Consider the following 12,589-nt stretch of genomic DNA (forward strand, 5'->3'; position numbering starts at 1 on the left):
GTCAATATTGAATTAAGCTATATAGGGCCATGAGATGATTTAAGTCCATTGTTATGTCTAGGAATGTCAATGGGGCAGGGCGGGGGCGGGGGATGCCTCCCTGCTCCCCATCCCCGCCCCCAGATTTACTCCCTGTCCCCGCCCCGTTCTCCGTCGTAGGGGAATATTGCTCCCAATCCCCATTCCCCACAGGACCCTATTCCCCGCACGGATCCCATTCCCCATCTATCTGATAGTTCTAACTAATTATTAATTTCCATATGAATAGAGGTGTAATAGAGGTGTAAGTATCCATTCTATACAAAAATAACAAGATTTTATACAAAAAGTCTAAACAACAAAATGGTGAATTCTTTCGAAATGACGCAATGGGGGGACGCAATGGCGAGTCAGAGGATAGAGAAGTGGATAAGGTGGGAGACGCGGGAACAGAGAGGAGAATGGACACGACGAAAAAGTTACGGAAAGGAACTCCGCAAATAGAGAGCACGACACAGTGAGGATCATGGCACGGTGAGGTGTGACGATGATGCAGTAAGAAGGGAGAGCGGCGAGAGGGTGGCTGCAGAGAGGTTGGATGGAGTATGGACAACGTTAGGGATTTCGTGTGTGCGTGTGTGTGTGCCCGCTCGAGTCCCCGCTCGAGTCCCCGCGTCTGCCTCGGGGGAATTTTGTCCCCCGTCCCCATCCCCATGGAAAAAATTCCCCACAGTCGGATCCCCATTCGGGGCAGTCCCCACAAGGATTCCCGCGTCTCGAGGAATTTTGTCATCCCTAGTTATGTCACCTTTTCCCTTTGTATTGTCTAGATTCATATGTCCTATAAGTAAATTTAACACCATGTTCAGATTTTGCAACAAAACCAATGTTTATTGTTACTATTTCAGGGATAAACACCCAATCTGATTTCTGTTCATTTCTAAATTTATATGACTATTGTGGAGGAATAACACGTCTCCTGACTCACTAAGGGGTTAAGGAAGATTATTGTGGAGAGCGACTCACAAGCGGCAATATCCATGATAAGATCAAAGCAAACGATCAGAAACAGTAATCATTGGAAAACAAAGACCTGGGACATTTTTATTGTATATATTTATAGAGAAGATAATAAATATGCAGATTGCTTAACCTGTAAAAGTTTAGATCTTGAATTAGCCTTTTTCTTTTGGAGTTTACTTTCTAGAGAGGTGAAGAATGTTCCTGTTGATGATGAAAAAGGAATCTCCTTGTCCTGTATAGTTTATAATTAGGTCTTTTTTGAGCGCTATCCCCGTCTTTTAACCAAAATAAAAAAACACGTCTCCTAACTTTATAATTAAGACAACGTGACTGTTCCATTAAAAATTTCGACTCATCAAATACTAACAATATAAGCACTCAATGACCAACCACCACCATCTGCACCACTAAGCTTCGCTACTTCTATTGTGTAATCATACCATATTATTATCACTATCTCTTCTACAGTTCTACTAGACTTCCACCGCTAATACCATCACCATCAATATCTCCCTTTTTCCATTCTTTTTCTTCTCACACCCTCTGTCACCATTTTCTTGTCTCATTTCTCATGGATACCATTTTGTCTATTCCAAAACAATTTTCATACTGTACTTACTTTTTTTTTCTGGCGGCATTATTCTCAACAATAGTCTTTGTTTACCATACCATTACTAGTGAAGGATAATTTTCTAAAAAAAATAAGCAAATTAATAATTTGTAGGGCTTAAAATTCTCCTCTTACAAATAAAACGCTGCTAAATTAAGTTCAAATAGCATTTGATGGAGTTTTTAATAGAGAGGCTTTGTTGTCTCAAAACAGCAATATCAGAATGGTGTTGTCCGTTTTATTTTTGTTAAGGGTCGCCTTACCCTTCCTATAAATGGATAGTGATAAATATGGTGTTTATTTTTATTTTACACAAACAAAGAACATAAAGAGAAGAGTGAAAGGGAATATAAATATGGCTTTGAAGGAGACATTCTACATATCACATGGATCACCAGAACTGGAAATAGAAGATTCAGTTCCAGCATGGAAGTTCTTGAAATCATGGAAGGAGTGTTTCCTAATAGACCCTCAACCATTCTTATGGTACCTGGTCAGCGGGACAACAGTCAATGTTGTTGATGGTCACAATGATTCCATCTATTACTTCTATGGCTTCCCCATGGTCATGAACATGTTTGTTTGACTGCATTTGTTTCTAAGAACAAGATAAGACAAGACATTGAGAACAAGACATAAAGAATAGAGGCACAAAATTTTATGTTCTTGTATTTGGAAATAAATTAGAACAAATTATGAAAATTCAATTTGTTATCATTATTCTTTTATTCAAAAAAATTGAGAAAAAAATATAATAATAAAAAGTATAATTATAAAAAATTAACAAAAATAATAAAAGAAAAAATAAAAAATAAGTTATCTTCTTTGTTAGTGTCTCTATGTCCTTTCTGTCAAGATGGACATAAAATACGTTAATTTAGTGTCTTTATTCATATCTCATTTGTCAAACACAATTTTGTGCTTCTGTGTCCCTGTCTCAATAGCCTATTCCTATAAACAAATGCAACCTTTTATATTTTACTCCATCAACTTTCTCTTTTTCGATTTTGGAGTTATGTTATTTATATGGAAAAGTATAGGTAGACAATGAGAATACTAAACAATGTGAACAATGGATATGTCGGATGTTCAATTTATTAGGTGTTCAGATAGTTATCCTAATGTTAGAGTTTAGGAGGTAATTTAAGAGTGAAATATTTTTTTTTACTTTATTGAGTCAATTCTAGAGTTCATTATTCACTAAAATCATTGTTTACCTAGCAAAACTTTATTTATATTCATTTAGTGTGAGATATTGTGTCCACCCTCAACAAGATTTGAATAGGTGAGTATTTCATTTAGTAGAAAAGAAGTTGTGAGTCGGTCAAATATTAAATGGAAAAGTATAGGGAACCAAGTGTCTAACCAGCCAAAAAGTGAACAACTCAATTAATTATAATTATTAATAATTAATTTTAAATATTTAAATTCAAAATTTAAAAAATTTTAAACTAATTAAATAAATCTAATTAAAGCTTATAAAAACATTCCTCTTCTCTTCCACATTAATCTACCCACCTCTAAAAACCTCCACAAGAATTTGTGTCCACTCAATTCCAATCCAAATGTTATCTCATTCATTTGCTGCACAATTTGGGAACAAGCATTGACAAGCATGCACACAGCGGGATCACTGAACAAGATAGAAGCCCTGTGGTGCATTGTCCCAACAAGAACCGGAAGAATCTTCATCATAATGGCGTCCTCAGAAACTGGATCAGTTTTCTCGAGTCGGTAACCTGTGATAGCGGTAACAATGGCTTCCATGACTTCTCTGGCACCACGAGTCCTTTCATCGAACACCTCGAACTTGAGAATGGAAGAGAGGGCGACGGCTGTGGAAAAGAAAGAACGAAGGAGAGGAATTTTTAAAAAACTATAAAATTCTTAAAAAAATAAAGTCACATTTGCAATACAAAAACATTCAAAAAATATATAAAAGAACATCTATTTAGTATGAAAAAGAAACATTCTGATACTTAACAGAAGAAAATTCATGTATATTAACTTATTTATTTATGATTTAAAATATTGATAAATAAAAAATAGATTCAGAACCATCCAATTTACAAAGAAAAGAAATATCCTAATGCCTAACATAAACACTATTCACGTAGAGATTTTAGATTCACTTAAAAGTATTTGGCTGGTTTTTGTCTGATACCTTTTTAATTTCCTAGCATTGTTGTTAAATGGAAAAAAAGTATAATTATCTCTTTTCTTTTTTTTTTTGTATTTTATATAATTTTTTTAGCAATGAATGTCATTACTAATCAGCTTGTGTGCATATGCTTGATTTGTTCATTGCAAGTCTTATACTACAAAGTCTACAAATCATATATGTAACTTTTTAATCACTATCATTACCAATCTCGAAATGGTGGTCTATAGATGATCATTATATAGTCCTTATCCATATGATATAATAAAAAAGAAGGAAGACTATTTGAATGTGTGAATTAGAGTTTTACAAACTTGATTTTGTATGAAGTGAAAAATAAAGATTAATATCATTTCTCTTCGTCATGGGTTTGCATACTAGTTATTTTTCGGTGCAAGTTTATGCAATTTATATGACACTATCATCAATTTGTATCCTGATTTAATTTGGACACTATCATCTTTGATATTATAATCAATCTATAAGTAAATAGCAATTGGATCAATTGTGATGATGTTCAATTCCTGTCTCCAAAAGAACACTAAACAAATGTAAAAAAAAAAAAAGAAGGGTTGGATATCTTCAAATTTTCAACAATATTTTAAACTTAATTCCCTTTTATGACAAGCTCAACTATCCAGCAGCAGGGGATCCACATGTGCCAAAGAAGGTGAAGGAACTTCTCCAAGCGTCGGGGTTCTGTGCCGCGTCGACGAGGATAGAAGGCACGGCCTGGACCTCTGCGCATCAGCGCCCCTTCTGTTGATGTACACTGAAGCAGATATACAAATATGGAACTTACCACTATGAATTGGGGAAAGCATTGACTCCTCTTATGGATGAAGGTGTTCTTATCATTGGATCTAGTAGTGAAAATCATAATTTTGAGTGCCATTGGACCTCGCAACAGCCCTCTAGCTCCTTGGCCTCTTGAAAATTTGATTTTTGGTTGAGGAATTCTGTTGTTCAAGGAAGGGAAGTAACTTAGTCTTCTATCTTTTGATCTGTTTTCTACGTTCATGGTGATTGATATTTCATGTGTATATACCAGCATGATGATGAAAAACAAGAATACAATAATCAAAAGAAAAATTTGCAAAAATTAGATTTCTAGAATTATGTTACAAAAATGTTATGGATTGTGTACAAGGTGTCGCTTGCACGGTTGATAAATCGGATCCGGAAGTTGTTGGTCTTAGCGATGGTTAGGAGCGGCCAGGGTGGTACTAGACATCCCGACGCCTAAATTAGAGAGTTAATGTGGTAGGGATTATGTGTTTAAGCGAAATTAAATCATACCTGGGATAACGGTTAGGCTCTCCTTTTATAGGGTTCCTTGGTTATCTTATCTTATGAGGTGGTCCCACTTTTCGAGGTTTTAGTAGGTTTGTTGGAGTCACCTTGGTTGGGTCAGATTGTGGAAGGCGCATGGGACCCGGGAGATCGAGTCCATAACAGTTGTCCCGGAGTATCACTCATTGGTCTGAGCCTTGATGCTGATGGTCTAGCTTGCTTCGAGTTCATTGGGTCGTGTGGTCATCAAGGTTGAATGGATGAGTGGAGTTTGTGTTCTGTTCGTTACGTTTCTCGAGAAGTGATCGTTTTGCAACTTTCAAGGCACAAAAAATGTGCACAGCGGAGAGGGGTAGAGGGGTTTTCCATGCCTTTTCCCTTTTTACCCTTCTATTGTGATTTTTCCTTTTTGTCCCTGTCCTTTCATATTTTTACGAGGGGTTTAACTTTTGGTTTTTGGATCCTTTTTTTCCTATTTTTTTACATTTCTTCTATTATGTGTTTTCTCTGGGTTGCATTTCCACCTTCCAGGTATTGTTTGACTTTTCCGGTCGCCGTGTTTGTTTCGTGGTTTCTTTGATCATCATTTTCTTTCGTTCTTCTTCACAAAAGGTGTGTACTTTTTCTGTTCTTTGTTTGCTATTTTAGTTATGCTTTATTAATTTGCCTTTACCTTCAATGTTTCTTTAGTTATTGCTGTGTTTGGTTAGCAATAGATTTTTCTTTTGGTAGTGATCCTTTTGCTGTGTGATGGTAGTAAGTAGATCCCCCTTTGTATGATAGTGGGGGAGAGGGGGATGGTGCCATTGTTTTAGTGTAGTTTAGTGTATTAGGGGCTTGATTGCATGTTTAAATTTTCGGAGAGTGGGCTAAAAGTGGTGCCCTCTTTATTATAGGCATGGAGAAGAGGAGGCCCGATCAGGATGCTAGGGTGCGTTTATCCGGTGGGGTTCGTCCCCAATGATTACTATTTGGTTACGTTTGATGTGATAGGTACTCTTTTCCAACTGATGAAGGAGGATCTTCAGAAGTTGCTCAATGAGGGCGCGGTTTGTGGGGCAGCGAAGCGGAGCGCTAATACGAGTTGGTGCTTTTTGGAAAAAATGAGTGGGTTTGCTATATCAACTTTGATCCCCCTGAGTTGCTGATGAGCAGATAATTTATACAATTTTTGACATTGTTTTTAAGTAGTTTATAGTAGAATCTAGCTACTTTTTAGTATATTTTTATTAGTTTTTAAGCAAAATTCACATTTCTGGACTTTATTATGATTTTGTGTGTTTTTTTGTGATTTCAGGTATTTTCTGGCTGAAATTGAGGGACTTGAGCAAAAATCTGATTCAGAGGCTAAAAAAGGACTGTTAATGCTGTTAGATTCTGACCTCCCTGCACTCGAAATGAAATTTTTGGAGCTATAGAAACCCAAATAGCGCGCTATCAATTGCGTTGGAAAGTAGACATCTAGGGCTTTTCAGCAATATATAATAGTTCATACTTTATCCGAGTTTTGATGACGCAAACTGGCGTTCAAACGCCAACTTCCTGCCTTATTCTGGCGTTAAATGCCAGAAACAGGTTACAAGCTAGAGTTAAACGCCAAAAACAGGCTACAAACTGGCGTTTAACTCCAAGAGAAGTCTCTACACGTGAAAGCTTCAATGTTCAGCCCAAGCACACACCAAGTGGACACCGAAAGTGGATTCTACATCATTTACTTATTTCTGTAACCCTAGTAACTAGTTTAGTATAAATAGGACTTTTTACTATTGTATTCATATCTTTTGATAATCTTTTGATCTCTTGATCACGTTTTGGGGGCTGGCCATTCGGCCATGCCTGGACCTTAATCACTTATGTATTTTCAACGGTGGAGTTTTTACATACCATAGATTAATATGTGGAGCTCTGCTGTTCCTCATGAATTAATGCAAAGTACTATTGTTCTTCTATTCAATTCAAGATTATTCTTATTCTAAGATATTCACTCGTACTTCAACCTGATGAATGTGATGATCCGTGACACTCATCATCATTCTCCCTTATGAACGCATGCCTGACAACCAGTTCCGTTCTACATGCTATAGCTTGAGTGTGTATCTCTTGGCCTCCTGGTCCACAACGCATAGTTGCCTCTCCTGACAATAGAGCCTTCCATTCTATGAGATCAGAGTCTTCGTGGTATAAGCTAGAATCAATTGGTAGAATTCTTGAGATCTGGAAAGTTTAAACCTTGTCTGTGGTATTCCGAGTAGGATATGGGATGGGATGACTGTGACGAGCTTCAAACTCATGATTGTTGGGCGTAGTGACAGACGCAAAAGGATCATTGGATCTTATTCTGACACAAGTGAGAACCGACAGATGATTAGCCCTACGTAACCCGTAGCTAGACCATTTTCACTGAGAGGATGGACGGTAGCTATTGACAATGGTGATCCCCCTACATACAGCTTGCCATGGAAATGAGTATGAATGATTAAATGAAGACAGTAGGAAAGCAGAGATTCAGAAGGAACAACGCATCTCCATACACTTATATGAAATTTCCACCAATGAATTACATAAGTATTTCTATCTTTATTTTATGTTTATTTATCTTTTAATTATCAAAACTCTATAACCATTTGAATCCGCCTAACTGAGATTTACAAGATGACCATAGCTTGCTTCAAGCCGACAATCTCCGTGGGATCGACCCTTACTCATGTAAGGTTTATTACTTGGACGACCCAGTGCACTTGCTGGTTAGTTGTGCGAAGTTGTGAAAAAGAGTTGAGATTACAATTGTGCGTACCAAGTTGTTGGTGCCATTGAGATCACAATTTTGTGCACCAGTCGCTGATTAGATGTTGGTTTATGAACCATTATTCACGAACTTAGGGGTTTGGTTCCCTTTCTCTGAGTTTGTCCAAGCCCTTTTGAATCGATGTTCAGTAGCTTCGTCTCAACTGCATCCAAACAATTGGGTAGCAATTCAGACCTTTGAAGTTGGTGTGTGAATTCTTGGAACTTCTTGCTCGGATGGAAGTCTTCTTATATTTCTTTCTGTGTACTATTCCGATTAAGGAAGAAAAGCATAAGAAGGGTTATATTTTGTTCCGAGCTCAGCCAAACCGCCAAATTTTTGATTTGTTCAAAGATTCCTTCCATGGCAAGAGGAATATTTTTAGACGCATCCCACACGGGCCATCAGCTTTTTTGGCTGACTTTGAAGGGGGAGCACCGTTTTTTCACTTACTAGAATTTGGTGCGGGTGCGTCCTTCTTGACGAGGATCACCTATGAGGGGTTGTCCCCAACAAATAAAGATATTGCCGATGTTCTGTTGGTGATTTTTGGGGATAGGCCATTGAACCCTCGGAATGTCATGGGTGATTGAGGGACATGTGGGTCCCATGTCAGTATGTCTTTTTTTTTCTTTTGTCATTTCTTTTGTTTATTCTGCTTCTTCCGACTTTATCACTTGTGTTTTATACATTCTTTGAAGTTGGTATGGCTAGTGGGGAGACCACTTTGACGAGGTTGAAGGCAGCTTTCCTCCGCAACTCGGAGGATGGTAGTGATGTGGCTTCACCGGCGAATCCTTCAATGATTTCTCATCCGAGCTATCTGATAGTTTCTTAAAAGGTGGTTGCTACTAGGGCTACCAAGGTTGATGTTGAGGTCGAGGAGATTCCTGTCCCCGAGTTTGGTAAAAAATGGAAGAGGTCGGCTAAGGGAGGTAGCGGGGAGAATCTTGGGAAGGATGTGGATGCTCCTTCCATGATGCATCGCAGTATTGATGTTCTTTCCTATATTGACCAACACCTTTTGCCCGGTACCGAGGAATTCTTCCAAGACTGCGACCTTGCGGGTCAGGCTAAGTCTGTGTATCAAGCTCTTCTTCGTTCTACTGCTATTGTTCAGAAGGGGAAACTGATGCCATCCCAAGTGCTCCTTCAGTGACACTTTTACTACCCGAATGTCATGCTTCTGACTGCGCTTGAAAGAGCAAAACTGTCGGCTTAGAATTTTCACAAAATAGATTCCGTTGCAAGTATAGTTCCAAGCCAACAAGTAATGCTCAAATCAAATTTTGAATTCTAAAGATGTCACAATACAAATCAAATTAACCGAGAGTATTTAGACTCTCGGGTCGTATTCCCTAGGAGTTGCAATGAGGTGCTCAATCATTGGCTGTGGGGGATTTTGGGGTTTCGATTATAAGATGCAAGAAATTAAAATGGCAAGAAATTAAACAAGCATGCAAATAATTAAATGAAAGCAAGTAGAAGCAATGCAAATGGGAATTTAAATACTAAAAAGGGCTCCTGACAAGAAGTGGGTAATTAAGGATTCCTATCCTAGTTATGGACCACAAACATGGTAATTGTGTGGAATTAATTCCAATTAGTCAATCCTAACATCGAGGATTAGTCAAAAGGGCATAATTGATCTCAATCCACAAGGCCTAGCAACCTCTATTAATGGAAGGCTTAGAGTTAGTGGAAACCAAATCAATTAACAATCCTCACACAATGTGAAATGGACATCCACCACTCAAGTTCACCTAATCACCCAAATTCTCAACCAAGAGTGTGAAAAACTAAGCAAAAATCAAGGCAAGCATTTTATCAAACACTTGGAAGGCATAAAAAGAAAGCGTGGTAAAATAACAAGAAATGATAAAATCTACAACTACCAAGCAAGGAAAGTAACAACAACTCAATTAAACAATAAAGGAACATAAAACATAAATTGTATTAAATGGAAATCAAAATAACAAGAGTACCTATAAACATAAAAAGTAACAAAAATGAGAAATTAACAAGAGAACATAAGAAAATTAAGGCAATAGAACAAGGAAAGATAAAAGAGACTATATGAAAACAAGAATTAAAAGTTGAAATTACAAAGAAATTAAGCTAAAAACCCTAGGTTCTAGAGAGAAGGGAGAGCTTATCTGTCTAGAAAATGAACTATATGATGTTAAACTAACCTTAATTGCTCCCACCTTTCACATGGAAAGAGGGCCCCTTTGATATAGCAAGAATCAACTTCAGAAAGTCCCAAAATTGGGCTCTGGAGGCCCAGAAATCGCCCCCAGCGATTTGCATTAAGTGAGTCACACGCTGGGGCTTGTGCATATGCACACTTGCTGATTTCGTTCTTGTGCGTGGGCACAGGTGCTGATTTTGACCCCTGTGCGTGGGCACAAAAGGTGTGCATGGGCACAGGCCGAAATGCTTCCCTCCTTTGATTTCTTCATGTTTTCTCCCAATTCCATGCTTATCTTCCACTCCCATCAAGCCATTCTAACCTATTATACCTGAAATCACTCATCAAAACCATCAAGTCATTGAATGGAATGAAAGTGGGATCAATTGATTAAATTAAGTACAAAATAACATGTTTTCACAATTAGGCTCAATTTAGGGAGAGAATACAAAAGCATGATATTTACATGAATAAATGTGGGTTTATATGATGAAATCCACTCAAATCAAACCAAAATATATCGTCAAATATGGATTCATCAATTCCCCCACACTTAAACAATAGCATGTCCTCATGCTAATCACAATCAAAGGAGAAGGATAAAAGGGTAAGCAACTTATTCAATGCATCTACCTACATGCACGCAACTATGCAAAATGCTATCTATCTATATCTATACTATGGTCTTTATTGAGTTTGGCAAAAACAAACAAGAGAATTCCAATAAATCCAAAATAGATCATTAGGGCCAAAACAAAGGATTAATGTAATATGACCAATGTCCAAAGATGTGATTTTGAAGTTTTCAAAATTGGTTTCAACAACTTGCAAGAAGATACAATATAAGAGATGGAAACATAGAATTGAGCGATCGAACCCCTCATCGGATGTGTATACAGTCTAGTCGCTCAGTGTTTAGGGCTTAATCACTCAATCCTCCTTTAATAATGTTTTCTAAGATTTGCTAGTCATCTAACAATCAAAAAATACTTGATGAATGAATGCAAATATCATGAGGTCTTTAGAGGGTTGTAGTGGGGCTAGGGTAAGGGTAGGATTAATATGGTTAAGTGGACTAGTGAATTGGATCTTTGAAAGAGCAAAACCGTCGGCTTAGAATTTTCACAAAATAGATTTCGTTGTAAGTATAGTTCCAAGCCAACAAGTAATGCTCAAATCAAATTTTGAATTCTAAAGATGTCACAATACAAATCAAATTAACCAAGAGTATTTAGACTCCCAAGTCGTCTTTCCTAGGAGTTGCAATGACGTGCTTAATCATTGGCTATGGGGGATTTTGGGTTTTTGATTATAAGATGCAAGAAATTAAAATGGCAAGAAATGAAACAAGCATGCATATAATTAAATTAAAGCAAGTAGAAGCAATGGAAATGGGAATTTAAATACTAAAAATGGCTCTTGGCAAGAAGTGGGTAATTAAGGATTCCTATCCTAGTTGCGGACCACAAACATGGTAATTGTGTGGAATTAATCCCAATTAATCAATCCTAATATCGAGGATTAGTCAAAAGGCCATAATTGATCTCAATCCGCAAGGCCTAGCCAACTCTATTAATGGAAGGCTTAGAGTTAGTGGAAACCAAATCAATTAATAATCCTCACACAATGTGGAATGGACATCCACCACTCAAGTTCACCCAATCACCCGAATTCTCAACCAAGAGTGTGAAAAACTAAGCAAAAATCCAACTAAGCATTTTATCAAACACTTGGAAGGCATAAAAAGAAAGCATGGTAAAATAACAAGAAATGATAAAATCTACAACTACCAAGCAAGGAAAGTAAGAACAACAACTCAATTAAACAATAAAGGAACATAAAATATAAATTGCATTAAATGGAAATCAAAATAACAAGAGTTCTCATAAACATAAAAAGTAACAAAAATAAGAAATTAACAAGAGAACATAAGAAAATTAAGGCAATAGAACAAGGAAAGATAAAAGAGACTAGATGAAAACAAGAATTAAAAGTAGAAATTATAAAGAAATTATGCTAAAAACCCTAGGTTCTAGAGAGAAGGGAGAGCTTATCTGTCTAGAAAATGAACTACATGATGCTAAACTAACCCTAATTGCTCCCCCTTTCACATGGAAAGAGGGCCCATTTGATATAGCAATAATTAGCTTCAAAAAGTCCCAAATTGGGCTCTGGAGGCCCAGAAATCGTCCCTAACGATTTGCATTAAGTGAGTCATGCGATGGGGCTTGTGCGTACGAACACTTGCTGATTTCCCTCCTGTGCGTGGGCACAGGTGCTAATTTTTAGGCACAGAAGGTGTGCATGGGCACAGGCTGAAATGCTTCTCTCCTTTGATTTCGTCATATTTTCTCCCAATTCCATGCTTCTCTTCCCCTCCCATCACGCCATTCTAACCTATTACACCTGAAATCACTCATCAAAATCATCAAGCCATCAAATGGAATGAAAGTGGGATAAAATTGATTAAATTAAGAACAAAATAGCATGTTTTCACAATTAGGCTCAATTTAGGGAGAGAATACAAAAGCATGCCATTTACATGAA

The 12,589-nt window shown here is 37.3% G+C and overlaps 1 pseudogene; it reads left to right on the forward strand.

Annotated features, from left to right (window-relative positions):
- Positions 1-1,967: 1,967 nt before the first annotated feature.
- LOC112711100 (4,5-DOPA dioxygenase extradiol-like) lies at positions 1,968-9,010 on the forward strand (annotated as a pseudogene).
- Positions 9,011-12,589: the final 3,579 nt, after the last annotated feature.

The sequence above is a fragment of the Arachis hypogaea genome, chromosome 9 (genome assembly GCF_003086295.3).
Source record: "Arachis hypogaea cultivar Tifrunner chromosome 9, arahy.Tifrunner.gnm2.J5K5, whole genome shotgun sequence".
Lineage (NCBI taxonomy): Eukaryota > Viridiplantae > Streptophyta > Magnoliopsida > Fabales > Fabaceae > Arachis > Arachis hypogaea.